Source organism: Triticum dicoccoides, chromosome 3A, assembly GCF_002162155.2.
Source record: "Triticum dicoccoides isolate Atlit2015 ecotype Zavitan chromosome 3A, WEW_v2.0, whole genome shotgun sequence".
Taxonomy (NCBI): Eukaryota; Viridiplantae; Streptophyta; class Magnoliopsida; order Poales; family Poaceae; genus Triticum; species Triticum dicoccoides.
Genome location: NC_041384.1, coordinates 216,445,498 through 216,471,523, shown reverse-complemented (window position 1 = coordinate 216,471,523; position 26,026 = coordinate 216,445,498). Strand labels below are relative to the sequence as shown.

The 26,026-nt window shown below is 45.7% G+C and overlaps 1 pseudogene; it reads left to right on the top strand.

Moving 5' to 3' along the window:
• Positions 1–20,553: 20,553 nt before the first annotated feature.
• LOC119267901 overlaps positions 20,554–26,026 on the top strand; it is a 28,627-nt pseudogene continuing 23,154 nt past the window's right edge.

The window sequence follows — 26,026 nt, the reverse complement described above, 5'->3', positions numbered from 1 at the left end:
ATGCTTTTCGAAGGTTGAGGTAGATGATTTCCGAAGGTTTCTTGGTTATGTGTTGAAGGATGGATACAGCTGGATGTGGGATTTGATAGTTTTGGGTGAGATATTAAGCTTCCCCTATATCCCCAACACCTGATTGCATAACCGGTAAGTTTCGGGAGTTTATAAGTGGGAATACAAGTAGGTCTTAGGATATCTTTCCGACAGATGTATGATTTGAAATTGGGGTTCGACGTCTAGTGGTCCGCCTATCCACGGTTGGTTTTACAGTGGTCTCATTGTGTCTTAAAGATTCCTTGGCTATGCTGACTCGGGGACGCTTCGTATGTCATGTGCACTGCCTTGTACATGATGGTGCTGTACGATCGAGCCCGTGTAGGCCCCACCACGAAAACTTCGGACGAAATCTCTATCATATGTTTGTTCTGGCTTATTCTGCAAGCCAATCCTTTGTTTTTGTTTTTGAGTTGTGGTATTCGAGTTGCTTCAAAGTCAAATGTTGATTCCATACCTTCTCTAAACGGTGTTCTCATACTCCGATGTGAATACCAATCCTTCATGCTAATCGAGATTGTCATGCCAATTTCTTTTCAATCGGCGTGTTTCTCTTCAGTGGATCCGATCATTTTAACATCGCAAGATCACCTCTCGGTTTTTTCTCAACGGTGTTTGTTTCATCCGTCTCCAAGTTGCCTTTGTTTTTCCCGCCCACCCACCCTTTTTCTTCAAGGATTCAGATTTCTTGATCTAGTGGCCATCTTATTCATGTGAAGTCTCTCCATTCCTTTTCCGTCAATGTTCTTACCCGGTGATGCTCAGGAAGATCCTAGCGGAGCCTCAAGTTCGTCATTCTTTGTTTCTGTTATCTTCTCCGGTGGATCTAATTCAAGCTTTGGTGTTGGTCATATCCTTTTTCCTTGTTTCAAATACCTTCTCATGCCAGTGCACCTCTTAATCATCCACTTCTCGCTATTCAATTGTTCCGGAGTGTTCAAGATATCTCAGAAGGCTCGTCTCGTAATTCAATATCCGTTCAACTTATTTCGATGTTGTTATCTCATTCAAGCCGTTTAATTCAACCGGTGCAACCTCTCTTTTAAATCTTTTCAACGGTGTTTCTTTTGAGTGGGCCCTAACCCACAGGTCTTCTCCCAGGATCTTACCTTACTCTTCTTATTTTTCCCAGAGCTATCCTCAAATTTGTTTTCGAAGTTTGACGTAAGTATGATTTATCATCAGTCGAATGCCTTTCTCCAAGATCAGTTAAATTCTTTTCATCGTTGGCTCAATCTCTTTGCTCTGATTCTTCCAGAGCGTCTAAATAATTCATGGGGGTGCTTCTCGTCGGCATTTTCAGATTGGAAGACCGAAGAAGATTTTTTCTCTCTAAATCTTGCTCCTTTCTCTTCAAGATTCATGGTTCTAGCTTCATACCATCCTCTCATAATTGTTTGATTGTGAGAATTCTTTTTACCCATCCGGAGCAATTCAAGATTCTTTTCAGTTTGATTATCCGGAGTCCATCATCTCAGATTTATTCATTCCAGCTTTCAGCTCTCATACTCTAAATCATACCGGTGTTTAAATCAAGGACTCTCTAATCAGCTCGTAATCTCTTCGTTATCATGGATCTAAATTCTCTCAAACATCTTCATTCATTTGCTAATTCTTCCCGGTGTTTCTTTATATTTTTAATTGTTCATTTCCAATTTTTACGGTGGTTCGTTCAAGAGTGCTTCTCTTTCGTTATCATACCAATTCATTTGTTGTTTTCAATCTTACCGGTGGATTCGTCGAAGACCTTCCCAAGTCTGACGCTATATCTCTCTTAATTTTTTCTACGAGAATAAGTAATATGTCAAATCCGTGGATTGTCATCAATTTAATTGGTGAAGGATAAGCATAATGTAATTCTTATTCTTCGGGTGAACTAAATTCCCTATTCCGGGGGCTCATCAAATTCTTGTTTCCATTTGTTCATCTTTCTTTTCCGGAGTTCCAAGTTTTCTCTTTATCTCGTCGCAAAGCTTCATCAAATCATTGCAAGGCTTCAACCTTACTCTTCTCATCTTTCTTTTCGTTTGTTCATTCTTTTGTTTACCGGAGTTCTTCATGAAGTTTCTGCATGATGGTCCATAAAGGACTTAATCCGTTCTTGAAACATTCATCAAGATTATTCTCAGAGGAGTTCAAGCATTCTTCTTCTTGTAATCCGGAGTGCGATTCTTCCTTCCGTACCATTGGAGGTGATATTACGTCATTCTTGATAATTTGAGTTCATGTTCCATGATTCACATGTTGTTAAGAATGAGATATATTAAATCTATCAATCTCTTCATTCGAGTTAACTTGGGTTATTTTTTCACCTAAATCTTTCCCTAAGGATTTTGCTAATTATGGTGCTTATAAACGACCCTAGTCTTCATTGATCCTCCCGGTGAGATAAGTTTCTTGTCTTCTTGTTCATATCAATCCAATCTTGTTTTTCGTGAGTGGCAGGTTGTCACCTCATAATTTGAGATGTATTCCATAAGACCATATCAAGATTATTCTTTTCGTTGTTGGTTTTCCAACAACTCCGTTCTAGCATTTGTTGTTATCGTGCTCTCTCAAGATCCTGTTTCACTTCGTTCATTCCATTCCATTCTTACTTTTGTTCTGGAGGCATTGTGATGTTTCTCTCTTCAACCCATCTTCTTGTTTTGTCAGGATCATGTTCTTTTCTTGGTTTATCCATTTAACCGGAGTGTTGTGTCCTTTGCTCAAGTCCTTTTTCATCCTATCAAGTCTTGCATCTCTTTTCTACTGGAGTGCTTTCAACTTCGTTCATCGTTGTTGCTTTCTTTCTTTCAAGTTGTTCAACTTTTCAAGGTTCTTTGGTTTCACTCGTTTGTCAGAGAAGCAACTTAGTTTTACCTCTTCTCTTTCTCTTCCATTTTCCCTCCGGTGCCATTTTAGATCTCGGGACGAGATCCTCTCGTAGTGGTGGAGTGTTGTGACGCCCCAAGACCGGAGCTTCAGATGCCTTCCATGTTTCCGGGTGTTGTCGGGTGTTTTGTTTTGGTTCGTTGCGTCATGTGCATTGCATCATGTCATCATGCCATCATTTCCTCAAAGTCATCTAAAAACTCAACTAAATAAATGGCATGGATCTTTGATCCATTTAAATCGAGGGAACTCACATGGTGATGTCTCTTTATAACATATATCCTCCCACTATTATTAGGGAGCTATAAGTAATATTCCATTAACTTTGGAATCACCACAACACACTTGCAATTTAATTCCATGCCTCTTATGCTTCAAGTTGCACCTACAAACTTTGCCAACAATTCTTTTCCCATTTTTTGAGGCTCCTCCTAAATTCTCAATATTTTTGGACCTACCGAATGCCCACTTCTTATTCAAACTCTTTTGGATTTAAATTCAAACGAGTTCGAATCCAATCTTCACGCACACGCTCACTTCTATTTTCTTGGCCCAAGCTCATTTTTGCGAGTCCGGGAAATTTATCCCCATGCCCAAATTCCATCCCTAACCCTCTCCTTATATTTTTTCTTCTTCTATCTATATTTTTTTCTCTCTTATTGGTTAAGAGAAGAGAGTGTGTGAGAGAGAGAGCCCAGCCAAGATCTAGGCGCAGCCCCTTTCTCTTCTGGGCCGGCCTCCAAGGCCCAACCGCGCTCCCCCTTAACCCTAGCCCGATCCCCATCTCACCAACTCCCTCGCATCCTCCCCTCGTGCCGCCAGAACCCCGTCGCCCGAACCCACCATCTCCCCGATCCCCTCGTCCTCTCCCTCGTCTCTTTTCCCTGCTCTCCACCGCCACCCACTCACACCATCGCGCACGCCTCCCTGATCCGGCGTCCTGCTTCCTCCTCCGCCGTGCCAAGTCCCTCCTCCTTCCCGAGGCCGCCGCCGGCGCCCCAAGTTCCCCTCATCCTCGACCCCCATCTCTCCCTCGACCAGGCCTGTCGCCGTCATCGTGAACGTCACGGCCCCGCGCCCTCAAGCTCCGGCGACCGCCGCCGCTCCGTGCACCCTGGCCATCCTCCTGCGCCCCTCGACTCCTTCCCCTCGACCTCGAGCTCCTCTTTCAGCATCGCGGATCTCCACTTCCTCTTCCTCGCGTGGCATGGCTCCCTGCCGCGTGCCTTGATGCTCGCCCGCAAACCCCCTCCCCGCGTGCCCCTGCTCCCTTCGCCTCCTCGCTGCTGGCTCCGCCTGCGCTGGAGCACGCGAGCAACAGCAGCCTGAGCCGCACCCTGCCTGCACCGCGCCATGGCCGACCAGAGACCAAGAGCCCTACTCCTCTTGGACCTTGTCAGGTCCACCCCACTCCGTCCACAACACCGGCAAGACCACTGCTACATCTGTACACCGTGTTGTTGCTCGTGGCATGTCAAGACCGTCTTCGTGGATTCACGCCAAGTACCACTACCGCCAAGTACCTCTTTGCAAGACCAAGTACCTCTCCGAATGAACATGAACGACTGTCATCGCAAGAACGGGACCGGAAAGTCCGAAGACCCCAAGTACCACAACACCGATAACATGAACATCTACGGAATGTGTACGACTACACGGCGTTGCGCCAAGTACCCCGATGGCCAGAGCCCTCGGATCCGTCAAGCTCGTCTACGTACCGAGAACAACTACCGTCTCCGAAGAACCGTGTAACGGAACCGTCAAGTGTGACTATGACCCGTGTACGAAAACGCGGAATTCCTCGGACGCCAAGTTCAACGATGCATCAAGTTCCTCGCCATGACCCCGAACATCTACGGAAACTCGTGCTACGATAAACATGTACCACTACCGTCGTCGAGATCGCGAGAACCTCTACCGTTGACCCTAGAGCATGCGAGAACGACTACTTCCACTATGAACGTCCCGAGAACATCTACTTCCCCTACACCGCATCGAACTCGAACCCCTCCAATAAGGCACGCTTCAAAGGTATAACCCCGAGTCGACCGCCCGTGTATGAATGCATGTGTAGTTTGAGATGCATGTTTGGATGTTGTATCCTCCCGTGATTGTTAGATGTTTCCCTCGCTTGTCACCGTCGTCGACCCGTGGGAACCCGGTTGCCGGGATCACCCCACCTTCTATCGCATGTCACGCTCCCGTCACTTTTCCTTTTGCACCGGTATCTCCGTGAGCTATCGGAACCGGAATGTTGCCGTGGCACCATTTCTGTTGTCATTGTCGTGGCACCCCTTTCGTTTCCGCCATGATGAAAAATGCTTCTTAATGCTCTTGTCAACTTTTAATAATAATTGCATAAAACTTGTTCACGTCATCCGCATCATGATAACAACAATTAAAATATTTATATTGTTGTTGCACCAAATTGATAAATGCATATGGGGATTTACCGGATTCACTATTTGTTATATGCGGCCCCATTTAAATTGTTTAGATGGTATAGTTTTGTTATGTTTCACCTCTTGACATGCTTAACAACATTTAATATTGTTGAGTACCTAAACGAGAGGGAACTAAATAAGTCATGTGGTGTTTTCTTCAATATGCAACTCCGAGGCATATTGAGCTCCACTTAATTTGTAGGATTGCTTGTGCACTTTGCCATGCCATGCTTCATTAAACCGGACATGCATCATACTTGATTGTGCATCACGCCATGTCTATGTGGTGGTTGTTTTACTATGTTGTGTGTTTATTTCCGGTGTTGCTTCTTCGGGTTGGTTCCGATAACGTCGCGTTTGTGAGGACCCGTTCGACTACGTCCGTTTGTCTTCTTCATGGACTCGTTCTTCTTCCTTGCGGGATTTCAGGCAAGATGATCATACCCTCGAAATCACTTCTATCTTTGCTTGCTTGGTTGCTCTCTCTTTTGCTATGCCTATGTTGCGATACCTACCACTTGCTTATCATGCCTCCCATATTGTTGAACCAAGCCTCCAACCCACCTTGTCCTAGCAAACCGTTGTTTGGCTATGTTACCGCTTTGCTCAGCCCCTCTTATAGCGTTGTTAGTTGCAGGTGAAGACTAAAGTTTGTTCCTTGTTGGAACATGGGGATGTTGTTCCTTGTTGGAACATGTTTACTTGTTGGGATATCACTATATATCTTATTTAATTAATGCATCTATATACTTGGTAAAGGGTGGAAGGCTCGGCCTTATGCCTGGTGTTTTGTTCCACTCTTGCCGCCCTAGTTTTCGTCATATCGGTGTTATGTTCCCGGATTTTGCGTTCCTTACGCGGTTGGGTAATAATGGGAACCCCTTGACAGTTCGCCTTGAATAAAACTCCTCCAGCAATGCCCAACCTTGGTTTTATCATTTGCACTAACAACCTACCACCTTCCCTTAGGTTTTGCAGACTCAAGGGTCATCTTTATTTAACCCCCCCCCCCTCGGGCCAGTGCTCCTCTGAGTGTTGGTCCAAACTGAGCTGCCTGCGGGGCCACCTCAAGGCAACTTGAGGTTTGGTTTTACTCGTAGCTAGTCTCATCTGAGTGTGCCCTGAGAACGAGATATGTGCAGCTCCTATCGGGATTTGTCGGAACATTCGAGCGGTGTTGCTGGTTTAGTTTTACCTTGTCGAAATGTCTTGTAACCGGGATTCCGAGTCTGATCGGGTCTTCCCGCTAGAAGGAATATCCTTTGTTGACCGTGAGGGCTTGTCATGGGCTAAGTTGGGACACCCCTGCAGGGATTTGAACTTTCGAAAGTCGTGCGCACGATTATGGGCATATGGGAATTTATTAACGTCCGGTTGTAGAAAACCTGAAGTTGACCTTAATTAAAATGCATCAACCGCGTGTGTAACCGTGATGGTCTCTTTCCGGCGGAGTCCGGGAAGTGAACACGGTGTTGGAGTTATGCTTGACGTAGGTTGTTCTAGGATCACTTCTTGATCATACTTTTATCGGTCGTGCTTTGCCTTCTCTTCTCGCTCTCTTTTGTGTATGTTAGCCACCATATATGCTAGTCGCTTGCTGTAGCTCCACCTGATACCTTTACCTTACCCATAAGCTTAAATAGTCTTGATCGCGAGGGTGCGAGATTGCTGAGTCCCCGTGGCTCACAGATACTTCCAAAACCAGCTTGCAGGTGCCGTTGAACCGTGCAGATGACGCAACCAAGCTCAAGGAGGAGCTCGATGAAGATCTTGTCCTTTGTGTTGCTTCGTTCTAGTTGATCAGTAGTGGAGCCCAGTTGGGGTCGACCGGGGACCTTGTCGCATATGGGGTTCTTCTTTTATTTTCGTTCCGTAGTTGGACCTTGATTGTATTTGGATGATGTAATGCTTTATTCATGTATTGCGTGAAGTGGCGATTGTAAGCCAACTATGTATCTCATTCCCTTATGTATTACATGGGTTGTGTGAAGATTACCTCACTTGCGACATTGCTTTCAATGCGGTTATGCCTCTAAGTCATGCTTCGACACGTGGGAGATATAGCCGCATCGAGGGCGTTACACTCCTTTCCCCTCGTTTCCACTAAAGCCCATTAAGGCCCATATACCTCCCGGGGGGTTCCGATAACCTCCCGGTGCTCCGGTATTATCCCGATCTCACCCAGAACCATTCCGGTATCCAAATATAGTCGTCCAATATATCGATCTTTATGTCTCGAACATTTCGAGACTCCTCGTCATGTCCATGATCACATCCGGGACTCCGAACTACCTTTGGTACATCAAAAACCATAAACTCATAATATAACCGTCATCGAACTTTAAGCGTGCGGACCCTACGGGTTCGAGAACTATGTGGACATGACCGAGACACGTCTCTGGTCAATAAGCAATAGCGGAACCTGGATGCTCATATTGGCTCCTACATATTCTAGGAAGATCTTTATCGGTCAAACCGCATAACAACATACATTTGTTCCCTTTGTCATTGATATGTTACTTGCCCGAGATTTTATTGTCGGTATCTCAATACCTAGTTCAATCTCGTTACCGGCAAGTTTCTTTACTCGTTCCGTAACACATCATCCCACAACTAACTAATTAGTTGCAATGCTTGCAAGCCTTAAGTGATGTGTATTACCGAGTGGGCCCAGAGATACCTCTCCGACAATCGGAGTGATAAATCCTAATCTCGAAATACACCAACCCAACTAGTACCTTTGGAGACACCTATGGAGCACCTTTATAATCACCCAGTTACGTTGTGACGTTTGGTAGCACATAAAGTGTTCCTCCGGTAAACGGGAGTTGCATAATCTCACAGTCATAGGAACATGTATAAGTCATGAAGAAAGCAATAGCAACAAACTAAATGATCAAGTGCTAAGCTAACGGAATGGGTCAAGTCAATCACATCATTCTCCTAATGATGTGATCACGTTTATCAAATGACAACTCATGTCTATGGCTAGGAAACTTAACCATCTTTGATCAACGAGCTAGTCAAGTAGAGGCATACTAGTGACACTCTGTTTTGTCTATGTATTCACACATGTATTATGTTTCCGGTTAATACAATTCTAGCATGAATAATAAACATTTATCATGAATAAGGAAATAAATAATAACTTTATTATTGCCTCTAGGGCATATTTCCTTCATCCTGTTCATTGGGAATGGTCTGGCGTACCGCAAAATGGAGGAAACGGACCTCCTACGGTTGAAACATGGTCTTGTTGATTGGGAGGGGTGTGGCGTACCGCAAAACAGAGGAAACAAACTTGTGTTGGAGCGCCACGGGCGAAATGGGGGTCCTATTCATCGGGAGGGGTGTGGTGTACCGCAAAACGGGACTCCACGGGATACTGTTCATCTCCACCGTCGACCTCCTCCAGCCTCCACGGGCTACTGTTCATCCACCGTCGACCTCCTCCAGCATCCACCTACGACTGTTCATCCACGGGCTCCTGTTCATCCAGCCTCCACTACGCGCTCCTCCACCAGCTACTGTTCAACCAGCCCTATCCATGGGGTCCTGTTAAACCACCCTTCCATGGGCTACTGTTCATCTAGCCCTCCACCGGCTACTGTTCGACCAGCCCTCCACCGGCTACTGTTCAACCAGCCCTCCACGGGGTCCTGTTTATCCATCGGCTCGATTGGTCGGGGTCCTGTTCATCCAGCGGCAACGGCCTCTATTACCAAGGGGTCATGTTCATCAAACCCCCCACCAGGAACTGTTTATCCAAACCCCCCAACAACGCTCACTGTTCATCAAGAGGCAGCATTGATCGGCTTCAGTTAGCAGCAGTAGCGAAGGAATCACTCGGGTTCAGTTAACAGAAAGGGATCGATCGGTCGCTCGGGTTCAGTAACGCGTAGCCTGCAGTGCAATCGCTCGAGTTTAGTTAGAGCGCAACGCCTCACTCGGTTTCAGTTAGAGCGCAATGCCTCGCACACATGCGCGTACGTACAAGAGAAATGCGCATCGCTTGGCCCCCGACCACCCACCGTAATCGGAAACTCCCCCGATATTTTTCTCGCCCTCGCTTCTACCACGGTTTTCTCTATCATGAACGGCCCAAAGAATGTCATGCAGATGCGTCTCCGGCCCACCCAGGACGAAAAACCCATTTTCTGTCATGATTTTTTATCATAGAAGTAGGAGCCCACCACATCTATGATGATACCGGGTTTTATCACAATTATCGTCATAGAAGTGTCATAAGCATGACAGAAAAAATCGTTCGGCCCAAAATGTCACGGATGTGTCTTTTTTTGTAGTGTATGTTCCTTATGGTCCAAAAAAATCTCTGTAAAGTGTCGTTGCGTTTGGACTTCGTTTGGTATTGATTTTCTGCGATGTAAAAAACATGGAAAAACAGCAACTGGTACTTGGCACTATGTCAATAGGTTAGTACCAAAAATGATATAAAATGACTATAAAACATCCAAGATTGATAATATAACAGCATGGAACAATCAAAAATTATAGATACGTTGGAGACGTATCAACGTCATTGAGATGAATGTGTGCAGAACTCAGAGGTGCCATACATTCGGTGCTTGATCGGTCGAAACGAGAAGAAAGTTTGACTACATCAACCGCGTTGTGAAACGCTTCCTCTTACGGTCTACGAAGGTACGTAGACACACTCTCCCCCTCGTTGCTATGAATCTCCATGGATAGATCATTGCATGTGCGTAGATTTTTTTTTTTGAAATTGCATGATACGTTCCCCAACACTACGTGTGCCCAACGCCAGAGGACGACGTCGACCATTGAGCAGATCTCAATGGTGGGGTCTGACACGATGGTCGTCTCCAATGAGTGGTGGTCGACGCCGACAAGCAAGGCCCTTTGGTCGCCAGCCCTCCTCCTACTGCTATCTTCCCTGCCCAGAGAATCCAGAGAAACACGGTGCCTTCTTCCTGTTTATGTGGATTTGATGCAACTTAGTGAACTTCGTAAATATTGGAGCTTCGGGGGACGTTCTCCTTTTCTCGCATGGATGAGGTGATTGCTTGCTTTTTTTAGTGCTTGTGTTATTATTGCTAAGAAAAGATATAGGATGAGGATCTGTGTTGCTTTGAGTGCTGATGTACTCCTGGAGTAGTAGGGATGAATTTTTGTTGTTGTTGCTGCTAAGGAAAACATCAGTGTTACTATCAAGGAAATGATAGAGGAGGAGTATTTGATAACCCTCAATCAGTAGGGATGTAATTTTGTTGCAGTTTGATTACTTGTAAATTTTGTTGAAGTACTGCAATATGTAAATCTTGGAGAGGGCCTACCCTTCATGTGAAATCAAATTCAAATAAAGGGCAAAAATTTGTGTGTTGCTCGAAATAATGATGTTGTGAACATTTGTTCCAACAAGGAAACTCAAGTCATGCTTATCCTCCTAAATTGCAATGTTTTTTTATTTAAAGTTTGTTATTCCGTGTCAACTGTATCTAGCACTTTGGAAAAAATATCAGGAACTTGCTTTTTAATCAGGTTTGGTTACAAGCAATTAGAGATTGATCACCTGCCTAGCTACCCATTTCTGAAAACAAATAGACTATCTTGCAAGCGTTCAGGATTTCAAAAGCATGGAGTAGGAAATTACCTACAAGTCGTATACAAATAGATTAATTCTATTGATCTTTTTTCTCTCGGCTGGAAGAGAAAGAAACATGAAGTTTCCTAGGAAGTTAATGTTCCTCATGATATAAAGACACAACCAAAACAACAGGTGTGTAGCTTCCAGTGAGCGAAGCAACAACAAGAGGTAAAGAAACGAGATTCTTTTTTCTCTACAGTTGTTCTTTGTTTTCTATTGTAAAAAGAGATGAGTTACTTCACACTCTATTTGTTTGTAAAGGTATTTCAACCAAATCATAAGCACCTGATTATTTTATTGTTTCATCTAGAAACCCCAACAAAGAAGATATGGGCCAATGGTGGTTGATGCAGGCTTGTCGGTGGCGTATAGGAACGATATCAACCTGCCTATCATGGCAAAAGGGGGGCCAAGCTGGAGATGAGCCGGCAATAAACAATCTCAGGCTGAGCAATGTAAGAATCCTTTTTTATTATCTGGACCATGCTTACAAATCGGATGATGATTTGTTGTGATCACATGTTAGATTATGCGGCCGGGTTACCAAAATTGAGTCTGATGCGTACCAGTGGATCTGCATGTCAGATGATGGGACATGAGTGCTCAAGATAGAACTATGGTGAAGTGACCCAAACTCTTAAGACTTCATATTTTTCATAGCATTGATGGTGTTGTTTAACTTTATTAAAAAAGTTGTAGGTTATCGAAACTTGTCGAAGAGAATGCTGTAAAAACATTAGGTGAAAATGATTTTAAATTGAATGAATGGATTTCTTGCTCCGGCCCTGATGCCTAAGCGGGGCAGCCTTCCGGCCTCATCTGGGGGCCTATGGGCAGGAGTCACCGCCTCGGTAGGCCGCTTAGTAGGTGGGTTTTCTTCTCCAACGCAGGTACTCACAAGAACCAACAAGGCCAAGACTCTTTGGATCGAGAAAATGCAGATGGACGAGAGCTGCATCTCTAATTAATTGGCAAGCCGCGAAGAGGTATGTTCCTCTCACTCTCCTATGCAATATTGTTGAAATATGTGGCATGATTCTTTTACTCTGTTAGATATCGGTTTTGCTCGCGCTTGTTCATGGGCCTCGATGTGTTATTAAAATGGATCTATGGGTTAATTCAAATGGCATTCACTATAGGTAAGGTGTACGCGCTTATTCTTATGTATATATTATCTTTTGATTATTGGAGTGCAATATGAGCTGTTGTTGATGTTGTAATGAATTGCGATGGATCTTTTGTTTGTTAGAGGTTGCTAGCCAAGATTGGCTGTAAATAATTTTTTGTTTGGTTCTTTGTTGAGTCTTACATGCATGTAATAGACAGGATCCTCTTTTCTACTCCTATTTCAATATACTGCCATTCATTTGGTTGCACGCACAGTGACATACTGGTGGTGCTTCTGACCAAATAAAATCACTATGCTTTTATGTAGCGACCCGACCTCAAACGGTCAAGTCTCTATGCTTCCGTGTCATCCCTGAATCGGTAATGCTGACACACACAGTACTCGAGGATTTATAACAGAGTAGCAATCACACACTTATTACATTGAATGTCTCAAAAGAGAACTTATTACAATAAATATGGCTTAAGGCCATCTAATACGATAACAGCGGAAGGCTTGGAAGATAAAGTGAGTCCATCAACTCCAACGACATAGCTGAGCTGCACGACAACGACCTAACAAACCTTACTCCTCGTCTAAAAAGTCTGCAACATAATACGTTGCAGCCCGAAAACGGGTCAGCACATGGAATATGCTGGCAAAGTAACACAGTAGAGCAAGAACAGAATAATGCTATCACTACATGCATATTTGGCTGGTGGAAAGCTCTATGGTTATGGTTTTTGCGAAAAGCTAATTTTTCCCTACAACAAAGGAATAGATTTTATTTAACTATCATGGTAGTTGAACATCATTGAGAAGGTTCCTCCAACTCAATCCCAATTAAGGTAATTAACAACCCAACAATATTAGTTTAGAGTGATGAGATACTTATGATACTCCAAGTACTAGATACTCAAGATGTCCATAACCGAGGACACGGCTAACCATGATTAGTTTATACACTCTGCAGAGGTTTGCGCACTTTTCCCCACAAGACTCGATGTCCTCCGTTGGATTTCTCGCACTATAGGGTGTTTGAGAAGCGGATGACTGAGACACAGTCTTTCAAAAGCATTAACCCCTTACTCCGGGCAGACCATACCAACCTACATCCCTCTACCTACTGATCCACCTCTTCGGGAGCTTGACACAACTTACTCAACTATGCTAGAGCCCATAATAGCTTGTGGCTGCACACAGAAGTTTCTAGCATGAAAATATCTTAGTTCCCTTTGAGCCTGGGTGGCGGACCATAGGATTATCACACGGGTACTCCGGGATATCCTAGGACAACACTGGATTCCCCAGGTACCCAACAAACAATCCACCCAGATGTGTATTCGTTGCCACCTTAAGTTGAACCATTAATTAACAATCTCACATCTGTCATGGATTTCACTCACCCAACCACGTCTACGAGCATAGCATAGCAATATAAGCAATACGTAGAAGTAACTCCCAAGGGTTTGAATATAACAGGGCAATATCTTCTACCTCATCAACTACTTCCCAACCCACATGTTAATCACATCCTAACCATGCAAAGTTTGAGGATTGGAACTAATGCATAAAAACTGGGTGATAAAGGGGTATGATCAAAGTGTTACTTGCCTTGCTGATGATCCGCAAAACCTAGGGACTCGTAGTAGCACGCTTCGCACTCCGGGTGTTCTGTCGCAAACAAACAATAGCATACATAAGCAATCAAGCAAAGAAACACGGGTAAATCTCAAACAAGAAGATCTAACCAGAAAGCTCAACTTAAGAACTCCGGTTTGCGAAAAGAATCAAATCAAACGGAGCAACAGAACTCAAACTGCGAAAGAAACAAGATCTGTTTACTAATCTGGACTAAGGTCAAATTTTACAGTAGCAAAAGCTTGTTCAAGTTGGTTAAATGGAAAGAGGGTTTCGATACGAAGATCTAGGCACTTGAATCGCCTGATTCCGACAAACGAGCGAAAAGATAAACTAAAACGAAAATCGGATCAGAAATCGCGATTGAAAATAATCGCGGAAAAAATCAGAAAAAAGAAAACTGATGAACAGGCTAATGAACAAGCGTTCGTTGTCTGCGGCTAATGAGTGAACACCATTCGTTAAAACGAACATACGGACGAACATCCGCAAAGTAACTAAACCGAGAAAAACCGGTGAACCGATTTAAAAAACGAACTAGGGTTTCTAAAAAAACCGGATCGGTTTTCTAGAGAAAACTGGCGGCGGCGGCGTATACCTCCGGCTCCGGCGGCTTCCGCGACGGGGCGGCGGCGAGGCGCTGTGGCGACGACGGCGGCTTGCGGGCGGCGGCGGCGGCTTGCGGGCGGCGGGCGGAGGGCGGCGGCTTGGGGTCCAAGGGGGCCCCGAGCTTCGGCTTATAAGGGGGAGGGGCGGCAGTGGCTTGGGGGAGGGGCCGGGCGACGTCCCTGGCGGCGACGGCTTGCGCCGGCCGTGTCCTGGCCGAACTCGGCATGGGAGGCGGCGACTGGGCAGGCGGGCCGACGGCCTGGCTCGGCTGGGCCTCGGCCCAGTCGGGCGCTGCATTTTTTTAAATAATTTCGCCGGAACCAAATAAATCCTAGAAAATAAAATAAAAAACTAAAAATGCCAAAACAAATTTTCACCGTCTAAATAAAATATTTAGAACAGGATGAACACTTTCTTGGCCCTAAAATGCAACTTTGAAAAACATGCAATTTTTCTAATTCAAATAAAATAGCAATAAACTCCGGATAAAATCAAATATTTGATTTTAATCTTTTTCCTCCAATATTTCATTTATTTTGGAGAAGTCATATTATCTCCTTTCATATATTTTAATATGAAATATTTTCGGAGAGAAAAATAATTAAAACCAAAAATCCTCGTTACAATATTTGATAAAACTCAAATATGAAAACAGGGAAATCTCCAACTCTCTCCGAGGGTCCTTGAGTTGCTTAGGATTTCGAGGATCACGGAACGAAATGCAATAAAATATGATATGCATGAATGATCTAGGTATAACATTCCAAATTGAAAATTTGGGATGTTACATTTTAGTTGGTGGATATCAATGTTCGGTTAGTTGTATTTGTGTGTTCATGTTGTTCATGTGAATATCATGGCATTGGGGCATAATTATACAATGGAACGTGATGTGTAGGGTGAAGTCATTGCTATGGTACACTTTCTTTCAGGCTGAAAGCACCGTGCAGTGCAATGATCATCAGGCTGATGCACAACATGACTTGTCCACCCATCGAAGCCAGTCGTTATATGTTACTACGCCGCCGATTAAAATGGTGGCTAATAGCGACTCTGTAAACCTTCAAAATGATTTCTTCTTTGTAAGGTCTCAACAACTCCTCATCGCCAGATTTGTGCAATGTCATGCAGACATTGTGAATAGTTCTGGGAAAATATGACACCTTGAAACATCAACAAGTTGAAAATCATTTGTGTTTTAGGATCTGAAAGTTCGTTCCTGAAAAGCAAGCATTTGAGGACTGGGTACAACCAGAAAACATTCAGGTAGGGTTGGTTCTTTTCTGCGTGCTTATGCTCTTTTGATAGAGATTGCTAAATTGGTTTGTTGTCTCTTGGATCAATTGCATGCCACATTTATGGTGTCTAAATCAAGTACACAGCTAGATAGCTCCCAGCCTCCACTGGAGAAATGGAGATGACAAAGTAAACTGCGGTCTGGTCTTCCGCTGCCCTGTCCTGAACAAGCTTGAAGGTCCCTTTTTATCCTCGAGAAATTGAAGCAGCGGATGACACTTCTCAAGTTGTTGGTAGTTAAATATATAAATGTATTCGTGTTAGGTTAGACAAGGGTTGTACTCCTCAAAAAGAATCTTTTGAATAAGAGTTAAAGCCTTCTAGGGCTTCTGTTAGTGATGCCCCTAATGTGACTTGAGAGGAGAGCACCCCTGATGACCCCTCGGTTTGATTAGTAGTAGAAACCACCATTGCAACAATGAGAGCTTCACCATCTAATCTAGGAGAGCCGAGGGTTGAGAGGAGAGACCCCATGAAAAGAAAATAAGGTGTTACTTGCACTATACACTAAACAGTTCAGGTCTTGTACAAAGTTCAAAAGAGTGATCAACACTTAGCCTCATATATTGCCAAACTATATGGTCCTCACAATGATTTGACGAACACTTTCCAACGCATGCCACCGTTGCATCAATTCATCATTGCTGCTCCTTCTGTCGTTCCTAATCCGTTGGCATCCCAGATATCAACCAGTCTTGCCTTGCTCATTAACTTTGTAGTAGAAGTCCCAATAACTGAGTGGCTAAAGGAACAGACTGAAACCATTAGTCCTCACAAAATATTAAGGGCATCTCTGCCAACGGTCAAACAGTTTCAGTCATGTTAAGGACATCTACAACTCTATAATATGAAGTCATGATGATCATCGTCCTTGGCTGATGAGCCTCGATATCGGCTCAAAGAACACAGGGGACTACGGTTAGGCCGGCGGAGCGGTAGGAGGAGGCCGAAGGAAAGGAAGAAGACAACAATTCGCGGGAGCGGGAGGAGGAGGGCGAAGGAGAGAGGAAGAAGACACACATGGAATTCAGTTGGCACAAAAATTACTCTCGTGACCGATCCCACAGTATTTACTAAACAAGTTGATAAAGAGGGGGCATACATTAGGCATGTCCTTAGATAAACTGATTGATACATTTACTTGCATTTTGTCCATAGCAACGCACAGACATAAGACTGAGTTCCTATTCAGTCTGATATTTTTAGTAGAAGGTTTAGTGTCAATCTAAAACAAAATATGATTTGAAAAGGGGCAAAATAATTCTTGTTGGGCCAAGTATTAATTTCCTAGGAATTTATTCATGAGTCAAATGAAGTTGGTTTCAACATGACAATTATCAAGGGAATTTTTAGAATAATGCGACCATTTTATTTTTATAGTTCGAAGAAATAATATATTTGACTTTACTTTAAATTTGAATTTTGATTGATTTTTATCAAGTGACAATTTGGCTTAGTTAAACCTAATGACATGGCACCATTAGGGTGAGGTCACTGTAGCATGATTCTCGGGGTGTTACAATGATGATATACGAGATAGAGTTGGGGTAGCACCAATTCAAGAGAAGCTCGTCCAACATCGTCTGAGATGGTTTCACCATATTTAGCGTAGGCCTCCAGGAGCGCCAATGCATAGAGGACGGCTAAAGCATGCTGATGATGTCAAGAGAGGTCGGGATAGACCGAACTTGACATGAGAGGAGTCCGTAAAGAGAGATCTGAAGGACTAGAGTATCACCAAAGAACTAGCCATGGATAGGGTTGTGTGAAAGCTTGCTACCCATGTGCCAGAACCATGAGTTGGTTGCGAGATCTTATGGGCTTCACCTCTAACCTACACCAACTTATTCAGGACTAAAGGCTTTATTATTCTCAATATAAAAGATCTAATGAATGTGTTCCCATTTTATATAAAAATCATCTAATTTGCATGAATTCAGTTTGTGAAATTCACTTTAAATTGTATGTGGCTACGGTTGGATGGTGGGTCCCTGCTCCAGTATGCGCGGACTCAGGTGTCCGATTTGAGGCTCAGATTTGGAGATGCCCTAAGAGAAACTCCAACACGCCAACCCAAACTACCTGCGTGTGTCCGTTCGGGTTGAACGAACACAAAAGTTGGCAAAAACACCAATGCAAACGGACCAGCGTCCGCTTTTTGTCCGTGCACGACCCATTTTAAGCCCAAATTTGGGCTTCGTTTGTGTCGGCATGGACGCGCACGTCGCCCACCCTTGTCTTCCTCCTAGCCTGCCAGTCGGTGGCATATCAGCCCCATTTCCCTTCCTTTCCCAAACAAACCTCCCGCCCGCTTGCTCTCCCAGCCGCTCGCTATCGATGAAGCGTGGAACCCCGATGCTGGCCTCGCCTCCACCCTCGACAAGCTCCGTGCCCACAAAAAGGTGGCGGCTCCCAAGCCAAAGAAGGTGCTGAAGGACGTGCAGTAGGCCATTTAGTCGGCCAACAGGGCTGGCCGGAGGGAGGTACATCTGAAGAAGTTAGAAACCGTGGCCGCCGCCGCACAACAAGAGGGCGCCATCGCAGAGAACAACGCCCTCGTTGCTGCGGCCACGAAGCAGGCCCTCCTCATACTAGGGTTCAATGATGGCCCCGGTCATCATGGGCTCGTCACTACCACCATGGCCGCAGCCAGCACGGGCTCGTCGGCAACCCGTCCGCCATGGCCAGAGCCGCCACACACATCCACCATGCCGCAGACACCCAGCTTCCATCCCCACCCGTAAGCCTCCCATTTCTCCACCTCTCCTGGGGATTGTTCGCTGGAGGTGAGCGTGGTCACGCCGGCCACGCCCGCGCGCATGGCCATCGACCTCAATGCCACACCTGCGGCCGGTGGGTCGTCCACTTGGGACCAGAGGAAACACCCGCGAGAGATCCTCGCCGGTATGCACCTCGACGCCCACAGCATGTTCGACACAATATCGGCCGCAGACGACGACATGAACAACCATTTCATCATGGAGAACATCATCTTCGAGTATGGTGTGGGTGCGGTGCCCTTCGATCCCGACGAGACCCAAAGCCAAGACGGCCGAGGCCCCTTCATGGATGACCACGAGGGCACGGCCGACACCTTTGCTCAAGGCAATGTTGGCATGGCCGACCCCTTCACGCAAGACCAAGATGGCATGGGCAACACTTTCCCGCAAGGCCACGAGTTCCCCAAAGACTACAACCTAGAAGAAGAAGATGAAGTGGACATTGAGGGGGGGCTTTGTTTTTTGCCGACGAGCTCACCACCTAAGCCAATGCAAACAAGAAGTGCCAAAGCATTCAAACGAAGGCATACACAAAGGATGAAGATAAACTCCTTTGTGAATATTGGAGGGACAATGGACAAGACCCCAAAATCGGTGCCGGGCAAAAGGCGTCAACCTTTTGGCTAAGAGTTCGTCGCCAATTTCATGAACGCAAGAAGTTCACGCCGTATTAGATCAAGAGCCAGTATAGGTGGGTGTCCCTCTAAAAGCGTTGGAGGGTCATACAATAAGAATGCAACAAGTTTTATGCCACCCTTGAGAGCATCGAGGGACGTCCCGTGAGTGGCCTCGACATCGAAGACATGGTATACACTCCTCCATCTTCGTTTTCATTGTTTCATGCTTGCATGTCCATTGCCCATATGAATATGCATTTGTGTCTTCATTTGTAGGTATTTCAAGTTTTGGAAGCATTCAAGGCCCAACATGGGAATAAGCCGTTCACCCTCACCCATAGTTGGATGGTCATAAAAGGCAACGAGAAATTCAAGGAGCAATATGCGGCCCTATGGAAGAATGGAGGGCCAAAAGCCGTTGAGGAGCATGGTGAGGGAGAGAAGTCGCAGCCGCGGGAAAAGACCAACTCCAAGAAAAAGGACAAGCGTGATGCGACGTCGATTGCCTTGCAAGCAACTTTGTAAGGCATGATGATCCAAAAGAATACAAGGGAGGAGAAGCGTCGGCAAGACAAAGAAGAGCAAATGAAGACCTACATGGAGATACAACGGAAGAAGTTCGAGATGGAGGCGGAGATGTAAGCGAAGAAGCATGAGATGGAGGCGAAGATGCAAAGGAAGATGCTCGAGATCGAAGCTACCAAAGCCAAGACCAAAGCAAAAGAAGTGGCACTCTCTTGCATGTCGAAGGGGGTGGAGATCATGAAGGTGGACTTGATCACGGTGTCCCCGAGAAAGTGAACTTAGTTCGAGAAGATGCATGCCGACATGCTCAAGCTTAATGATTGATTTATGATGGAGAGCATCATCTTTTTTGTATGCCAGCACTGCTGGCATGACCACAGTCAAGATAGCTTGGTTAAACTCACACTTTTTTTGTGTGTGTTGGCATGTGTGTCGGTCGCTGTCAAGTGCGTCAACATGAACTATGTGGTGTTTTGCGGAGATTGGCATTGTCTCAACTATGGGTGATGTCATGGCTATTGGCATGATCTCTGACCACGGGCATTTTTCAAATTTAAATTATTTTCTGCACGGACAAAATTTGAGTCGGCCGGTTGGGTACACCGATCCTACACAGACGGACGAGCTGACAATGGATCAAAGGAGCGAAAAGAGGACAAATGCTCGCCCGTTTGTTTGGGTCGGCACGATGGAGTTGTGGCCAATCCGACCCAGTCCAGCCGTAGGGCCGCCGCCGTAGCTTAGCGCCACCGCCGACTCCCCCGCCTCTCACGCGCGTCGCCGCCATCGCCGTCTCCGTTCTACTTCACCGCGTCCCTGCTCACTGCTGTCTCCGCCCCGTCCGCAATCTCGGACATAGGTTTTTGAGGTATGAGCTCCCTGAGTCATTCAGTGATCATGATTGCTTAAACCTGAACAAAACTCCACAAATTTTGGGCGTGCCACTAGATCCGCCCTTGTTGGTGGGGGTGATTCGCCGCGGGCGGGCGGCGGAGATGATCCGTCTGCAGACGTACGCGGCGTTCAGCCTGCTGGCGACGACGTCAGCGGTGTACTACGCGTTCAGCAGCAGGGAGCAGTTCTACCCGGCGATGGTCTACCTCTCCTCGTCCAAGATCTGCTTCGTGCTGCTCCTCAACACGGGCCTTGTCGCCATGTGCACCACCTGTTGGCAATAAGCCATGTCCATGCGCTGGCGACCGGCGTCGGGTGCGCCGGGCGCGGTGTGTGCGTGCGTGGAGTTAGTGGCTCCTGGTGGTGTGCGTGTGTGAGCCTATATAAGGCACTGTAAACATCATGTTAGGGGAGTTGCCGTGATGTAGCCTGTGTGTTGAATATAAAGGAGGCGTTTGGGCGTCTCGGCGTTGGTCGCCGGGAAAAAAAGTGTGCTCCTTCTTTCACCTCCGTCCGGCGTGAGAGAGAGAACGGCAACAACAATTGGTATCATGAGCTTGGTGTCTTGGGCGTGCTTGCCATGCCGGAGACGTGGCAGCGATGGCGGTGCTCGCCGGTGGCTGCGCGACGGAGCTCCGGGCCGTGTGTCGGTCCATGGAGGTGGGCGGCGCTGTGGCTGTCATGGCGTGTGGCGGAGGCGGCGGGCGGTGACGTCATACGTGCGGCAACTGCGGAGGCCGCCGAGGCGCTGCGTGGTGGCGCGGTGGCGCAGCACGGAGTGGCGACGTGGAGGCACTGCATGGCGGCACGGAGGCCGCGGCGGTGCAGGGCGATAAGCCGCGGCGGCGAGTCGGGCGCGACCGGTGCGTGTTATGGGTGCGCACTGGACGCGTCGAGACCGCGGGCGCGCGGTGAGCGTCTGGTGCGGTCGGGCTCATCGGGCGCGTCAGGTGCGCGCGGGACGTGCGGGACGCACTGGTGTGGTCGGACTCGTCGGGCGCGTTGGGGTGCCCGCAGGACGTGCGGGACGCATTGGTGCGGTCGGGCTCGTTGGGCGCGTCGGGTGCGCGCGGGACGTGCGGGCGCAGAGGGATGCCAGGCGTGTGTCGCCGGCGGAGAAGGAGCTCGACGTGTGTCGCTAGAGTCGTGACGGAGCACGGTGCGATTGGCATCGGTGCGCCGGGTCGGGTACACGGGCTGGATCACGGCCGTAATGACGACAATGACGCGAGCTGCATCAACTCCGACGACAGCGGGCATACGACACGTCGAAGTGGGCGCGGAGGTGCGCTATGTCATCGGGCGGACGAGATGACGATGACGAGTTAGGGCTCCTGTTAGCAGGCTGCGCGGCGATGTCATGGCTTAGAAGGTGAGTGTTGGCAATAAGCTATGTCTATGTGCTGGCGACCGGCGTCGGGTGCGCCGGGTGCGGTGTGTGGGTGCGTGGAGTTAGTGGCTTCTGGTGGTGTGCGTGTGTGAGCCTATATAAGGCACTGTAAACATCATGTTAGGGGAGTTGCCGTGATGTAGCTGTGTGTTGAATATAAAGGAGGCGTTTGGCCGCCGGGGCGTTCGTTGCCGGAGTGTTGGTCGTCGGGAAAAAAAGTATGTTCCTTCTTCCACCTCCGTCCGGCGTGAGAAAGAGAACGGCAACAACACCACCTGGCAGCTCGTCAAGCGCATCTTCCTGGGCACGCTCCGCGAGGCCGAGGTTGAGCAGCTCAACAAGCAGTCCTGGAGGGAGGTCGTGGAGATCCTCTTTGCGGTCACCATCTTCCGCCAGGACTTCTCGGTCGCCTTCCTCGCCGTGGTCGCCGCCCTGCTCCTCGTCAAGGCGCTGCATTGGCTCGCACAGAAGAGGGTCGACTACATTGAGACCACGCCCTCCGTGCCGATGCTGTCGCACATGAGGATTGTGTCCTTCATGGTGTTCCTGCTTGCCGTCGACTGCATCTTCCTGTCGAGATCCTTGATGCCACTGATAAAGAACCGGGAGGCGTCTGTTGCAATCTTCTTTTCCTTTGAGTAAGCTATATCTCAAATCCTTCTTTCTATTCCAAAATTGGCTTGCAGTGCAGCATCTTTTTATTGCCCCACTTCACATTTCAGAAGGTATCCAATATCCATGAGTCAGATTCAATTAAAACAGCAACCGTTGGATCTTATAAATATCAATGCGCTTTGGTTTGACACCTATAAGTTGAAAAATCGTGCATTGTTCCATGAAATGAAAACGCCATGTTTCATGGAAAGGGACGTTTATGCAACATTTTTTGAACGGTATTAGACATCATTTAACAAACCGACAACAAAGTACGGAAGTTGTACTAGCATTTCTAGTTCTATGAGCATAAAGATGCATTTGTAGAATGTTACATACTCCCTCTGTAAATGCTCTTATATTTCTGTACAGAGGGAGTACTAGATATTCAAGTCTATCCATAACCATCATATCTTTACGAGATCCTCCTCCTCTAGAGGTGGTGGTGTTCGTGCTCCCTTTGCAAGTCCATTTTAGAATCCTGGAAGAATAGTTTAGACGTACCAGTTTAAGCGCTGGATGTTATGACTTGTGTGTGGATGCACCAATGTATGTTTCAAACTTCTTGGTCATTCATAACTTATACTTGGCCTGACGCTGCAGTATCCAAGTCATCACTTAATCATTTCACTTGATGCCTCCACTAAGCCATGTGTAGATTTGTCCAGTATGTTTGCCACCTCAATATTAAATCTGATTCATTTTTATGTTATGGTTGTTATGTTCTCGGAGCCAAGTCCAGGAACTTGTTAGCTACTCCATCGTTCTTGAAAAGATGGCGTATAAATTTAGTGTTAAGTCAAGTGGTGCAAAGTTTCTTCAAGTTTGTAGGGAAAACTATCAACAACAATACCAAATTAGTATCATCACATATAGACACTAAAATATATTTTCATATTATGTTTATTTACCAATGTAATTGTTGATAGTTTTTCCTACAAACTTGGTCAAACTATGTACTGTTTGACTTCAGACAAAAATTATATGCCTTCTTATCTGAGTCGGAGAGAGTGTCTTCTTAACTCTAAGCAATACTTTAAGTGAAAGTGGTGCAAAACATTAGGTCTGAATATTTTAAATTGCAGTAAGACTTAACAGCTACTAGTATATGTTATTGTTTTTAAAGGATGGGACATGCCTGTTCAGGCTTGGTAACAACCAAAGGGACTAATCTTATATTTATTACTTGAGGTTATACTAAAATTTTACGTTTACATCTGCAGATAATTCTTGATGTAATTTCAAGATCTTGAAACCCAAGTAGCTCAGATATGTGCAAATCATGTTTTCAGGTATATGATACTAGCAACATCGACGGTATCGATATTCATGAAGTATGTATTCTATGTCAGCGACATGCTAATGGAAGGTCAATGGGAGAAAAAGGCAGTGTATACATTTTATTTGGAGCTCATCAGTGACCTTGTGCACTTGTCTTTGTATATGCTCTTCTTCATAGCTATCTTCCCTGTGAGTTCTCTTATGATCTTTCCCCTTAAGAGTACTATAGTTTGAACTTCAGTGTCTGATATGTTATACCTATACCAGGAACTATGGTGTCCCTCTGCACTTGATCCGTGAGTTGTACGAGACCTTCCGCAACTTCAGAATTCGTGTTTCAGATTATGTGCGCTACAGAAAGATAACTTCCAACATGAATGAATGTTTTCCAGATGCTACAGCTGATGAGCTTAATGTGTGAGTTATTTGATTTCACTGGCACTGTTTCAGTTTATTCAACTATGGCTCTTGTTTATGATTTAGATATTTTTATGAATTCAGGAGTGATGCTACATGTATTATCTGTCGTGAAGAGATGACAACAGCAAAGAAGCTGCTTTGTGGGCACTTATTCCATGTGCATTGTTTGAGGTCATGGCTAGAGCGCCAACATACTTGTCCCACATGTAGAGCTCCCATTGTCCCCCCGGACAATGGACGTACTGCATCTGCGCAACAGCATGGAGCTCAACCGGGTGTTCAGCTTGGTGAGCTTCCTTTTGCTGTTCTGTTCATTGTTTTACATTTTTCTACTTAACAATTTCTATCAGTCAGTGCCACATTTGGCAAATAGTTTTGTATGTGATTCCTAATTCAGTGTGAGGAAAAACAGCTGCAGGCATCGGCGCTCCAGGTTCAGAAGGGGCAACAAGTGAGAACGTGAACAGGCGTCAAGCAAAACTTGAGGCTGCTGCTTCAGCTGCTTCCTTATATGGGAGATCTTTTGCTTATCCTCAACAAACACCTTGAATAGGTATATTTTTTTCATCATCGTTGTTACTTCTCTGTAATAGTGCGAAATGTCAAGCATTTGGTATTCCGCTTGGGATACTTTAATATGATCAGAAATGCTGACTCTGGTATTTTATCGCGGATCATCATTTTGCAACTTAGAATTTATATATGCATCTCATTTGCAAACTGCCACATTGTTAACTTGGAATGTATTTATGAACATTGCCAGTTTGGTTATACCTTTACCTGCCTTATGTTGATGGTGGCTGGATAAAAATGGTACCACTTGTTAGTTCTCCTTACTAACCATGCAGGATAGTTTGTTTTTTGCCACTAAGCCTTGCATTCATCTGGTTTTGTCTTTTCTATTTTGCACCTGGCCATCTCATTGGTGTGCAGGTCCAAACAGTGAAAAAAATAAAACAAACAGGACGAATGAAACATTAGGAAGAATCCTAAATAGTCGGTGATGCTCCTTTTGGCCTTGGAACATTATGACTTGTCGAGCTGTGGTTATTGTATTCTGTTTTGGAGTATTAGCAATTGGTCTGGTTTCCTTATGCATTTGTATTAGTATAGATTAACTTGTACACCCAAGTCTCTTGAAATTCGCCTCGTGGGTTATGCAATACAGATAAGTTGCTCTTCTAACATGGTATTAGAGCCCTAGGTTTCTTTATCCCACGCGCAACTCGTGCTCTTTCAGATCGCTTTTCCCGGCGACTGATCTAATTCCCAGTCGATCTGGTCTCCTGTGACGGCCGGATAATTAAGCTATAGTAATCCCAAGTTAAATAGTGCCACGTCACCACTCTTACTGTTGCTAATCCTCGGTTGATCCAAATCGCAATTCAAATTAAAATTCAAATCAAAATCCAAAACTCAAAGTTTTCAAACATGAAAGCTAAAATGTTCAAACTGTGGAAAATAATCTCTGGTTATTTCTCCTGTTGAAACCAAACTCTTCTGAATTCCCAAAAAGCCCCTGGGAATTAGTTTTTGATCCAGCAGCAAATTATTTGGCCTTTTCAATTTCTAAAAATGGTTAGACAACTCCTTCTGACCCCATACTTTTTGTTCCATCTCAATATATTGTGTTAGATTTATGTGCCAAGTTTTGTTCAAAACAAAACTCAATTGGTACAAAAAGAAAATGCAAAAGAAAAAAAGAAAATGGAAAACAGAAAGTTAAAAGCAAAAAAGAATACCCCCCCTTCCCTTCCTCACTAGGCCTCGGTCCAACTGCCCCCTCCAAGCAGGCTGGCCCACTCCCACACCCCCC